Genomic DNA, 3,678 nt, shown 5'->3' on the forward strand with positions numbered 1-3,678 from the left:
TGTTTTAAACATGGGTATAATTCATGTACTATAAAGTATACAGGCTGATAACATGTTTGCATTTTTACACACCCTTATAACCACCAGCAAGAACAAGATATCAAATATTTTCATGCTCCCATAAGATTGTGCCCCTTCCCAATCAATAGCTCCCAACCCCAACTCCATCATTTGACTTTTGTTACATTGATTAGCTTTGGTCATTCTTGAACTTCCTATAAATAGGATCATAAAGTGCACAATCCTCTGTGTCTGGGTGTCTTGTTTAATATAATGTCTTTGAAGTCCGTCTATGTTATTGTGTTCACCAGTAGTTTGTCTTTTGTATTGCTGTGTATCTTTCCATTGTATAAATATATCACAAATGTATTTATCTATGTTTCTGTCAATAAGCATAAGAGTTGTTTCTCAAAGTAGAAAAAGCTAATATGAACATTTGTATATAATTATGTTGGTGGATATGCATATTTATTTCTACTGGGTATATATCTGGAATGAATTCTTCCTTTAGTAGTCTTCTGTGTACACAAGCAAATTCTTTCTGGATATAGGTGGGATATACATTAGTATTGGAAGAACATTTTTAAAAAGACAAGAAGGAATAAGCGTAAAAGGACAAGAGAATAAAGAAAACAATATAATAGCATTTCAAAGTTAAATATATGCTTTAGTATAGGGGAAGAATACAGGTTAAGGAATATAAGACCCTGGAATTCTTCTACTTTAGACAAGTCACTTCTTTCTGGAGACCTGTTTATTTATCCATTCAATAGATTGGTTGATTGACTAGATGCTCTCAATAATTCTTTCCACCTTGATAATCTGGTAATTTAACAAGAATTTTTTAAGTGAATCATCTGGCAATTTGAAAAAAATATATATATGTGAGTCCTTTCTGATTAATAACTTGTGAAGAGAAGACTTCTAGAACTTTTCCTTTAAATGTTGGAATTGTTTTTCATGGCAGGCCTATTTCATGTTTCTACTCCATCTTGAATCCCTCTCTGAATGAAACATTGTTGACCTGACTGATCAGAGATTATATATTCATTGAGCCACACTTACTGGAGGATGAGGCCACTATACCCTTATAAGGCAGGAACCAACATTGCCCCATCTCTTTCTCATCTTGTCTTCTGAAAAAATATCCCTTTGGCAGAGCCTCAGTTCTAGGGCAGACTTCCTCCTTGTTAGCCTCCTTCTTCCCACCCCATGTCCTTGGTTGAGTGAATATATTCAGCTTGGTGTCCATTTACATGTTCTTTCCCCTGTAGGCATGCTTTAATCCACAAGTTCCAACATGTAAATTTGGGGGAGATAAGACACCTCACTTCCTCTTTTATTTATCAACTCTAACTCAAAATTATCAGATATCTATATATTAGTGGGTGCTAAGTTCTTGGCTATTAACAAAGTATTTTTCTTCCTTTTTTTTCCTTTTGTGCAGTATTCTCTTAGTAAAGAACCCAAGAAGGCAAAAGGATGAAAGGTGGTTAGTTCAGACTCCCTCAACACTTTCAGACAGAGGATACTGAGAGATCATAGAAATCGTATACCCACAGCAGTCAAAGGTTGTGCCAAGAAAAATGAGTTGTTAAAACAAGGAGCCATGGGGAGAACCCTGGCACTGATTGTGGCTGCCAGGGAAACACATTTCATAAACATTCAAACCACAAACCCCATAGTCACAGATCAGAAGGGTTGCTTGGCCTGGGAGGCCAATGGAAATGAAGGTGGAAGTAAATAAATAAACAGGAGCTCTGGGAACCACATCTTATTTCCAGACCCACCTGCTGAAGGGCCTGACCATGTCATGGAGCACTGATCTGGGCAACTGCCACAAGCCCCATGTGAGCTTCTCTCTTTATATAACACATTTACCTACCACAACCGCTTTTATTATAAGGTTTTACATGCCCACTCCACGTGTGAAAAAAAAAAAGACATTTAGAATGATTAAGCCACCTGCCCTAGCATGCACAGTTAGTATGTGGTAAAATCAACTTTCGACTTTGTCTGACTTCAAAGCCCATGACATTTTTGTCATGACCAACTGGTTCCGTCTATCATTCTACAAATAAAGACATCGCAGTCCAAGAAGCTTATGCGAGTTGTCAGAGTCAGGATGAGAATCTGGGACTCCTGACTCACTATTGGGTCAACTCCAGTCCTCCTGCCTTGCCTTGTTAATGCCAAAACAAGGAAAGCCCCATGAGGTTTTCAAGACATTTTCTGAAATGTCATGAAGTGATTGTTTTGTCATCTCTCTTTTAAAGACTTGGGTACTGGAGTCATATTGTCTTGATTTGAAGCCTCGCTCTGTCATTTGAAGTTTGACATTAGCAGGTTACGTAGTTTTTCTGCACTTTAGTGTTCTCATTTATAAAATGGGAAAAATGCAGTGTTTTCCTAAGAGATGTTAAGACTAGGGGTGTCTGGGTGGCTCAGTTGGTGAAGAATCTGAATCTTCACTTCAGCTCGGGTCATGATCTCATGGTTGATGGGTTCGAGCTCCACGTTGAGCTCTGCGCTGTCAGCACAGAGCCTGCTTGGGATTCTCTCTGCCCTTCTCTCTGCCCCTCCCCCCTACTCTCTCTATCTCAAAATAAATAAATAAGCTTAAAAAAAGATGTGTTAAGACTAAATGAGACAATATGTGTAATTAGCTTACCATTGGGTTGAGCATACAATCACCATATCATAAATAATGGCTATTATTATTGGTCTTTCATTTCTGATGCATCCGTAGGCAAGGTGGTTCCACTGAAGCATCAGAGGCTTGGGAACCAGGAGGGTGACTGTGTGTCCCATGATACTCACAGGATTACGTGGCTACACTTCTTTAGGGGCTTGGATCAAATCACTGTTTTACACTAGAGCAAAGAGCCAAAGTATGTCTCAGGCTCATACTTTTCAGACAGGTTAGTTCATTACAATCTGCCAGACTGAGCTGGGCTCCAAGACTCCAGAGATGAAGGTGGCAGAGTGCTCCCTCTCAGATCGGCCAAAGTCCTCTCCACAAATGTGGAATCATTTATAATAATTTATAATAATTCCACTGACAGTGGAATATCATACTTTGTTGAGGAAGACATGAGACCTAATCTGTTTGGTGACATAAGCTCTTTTAGACAGCCCCAAAGGCCACAGCAAGCCTCTTTTCTTTAGCATCTGTTGAATACTCAGGTTGAAAATCCAGCCTGGGACACCAGGGTATAAGAATGAAGGACAGGGAGAGGATTACTTGTCTCTGAGCAAGGCTCTTTTCTAGGCCTTTACTCTCATCCATAAAATGGGTACATTTGTTAGTGTCACTAAGCATTAAAGAGGAACTATCTCTAATGCTCACTTTAGCAGCACATGTATCAAAATTAGAACAAGACAGAGAAGATTAGCATGGCCCCTATGCAAGGATGACACACGAGTTTGTGAAGCATTCCATTGTTTTTAATTGAAAAATAAAATTCATACAGAAAAAAGGAAATACATTTGGCACATAATAATAATAATAATCTTTAAAGTGCAAAAAAGGATGGGTCCATTAGTTTTCTCTGAATTAGATCTCAATTAACTCACTCCAAAACTCTAAAAAAAATCCCATAAGAAAACTGAAACTAAAGCATTGCTACATTGAGGAGCTAAATAGATAGCTTTAACCTCAGAGAAATGTCTGCTTCC

At 38.5% G+C, this 3,678-nt stretch overlaps 1 non-coding gene across 1 annotated transcript; it reads left to right on the top strand.

Moving 5' to 3' along the window:
- Positions 1-3,341: 3,341 nt before the first annotated feature.
- Positions 3,342-3,448, top strand: LOC125924081 (U6 spliceosomal RNA). Its single transcript, XR_007458266.1, has one exon. It is a non-coding gene; the product is annotated as a U6 spliceosomal RNA (small nuclear RNA).
- Positions 3,449-3,678: the final 230 nt, after the last annotated feature.

Source organism: Panthera uncia, chromosome B1, assembly GCF_023721935.1.
Source record: "Panthera uncia isolate 11264 chromosome B1, Puncia_PCG_1.0, whole genome shotgun sequence".
Taxonomy (NCBI): domain Eukaryota; kingdom Metazoa; phylum Chordata; class Mammalia; order Carnivora; family Felidae; genus Panthera; species Panthera uncia.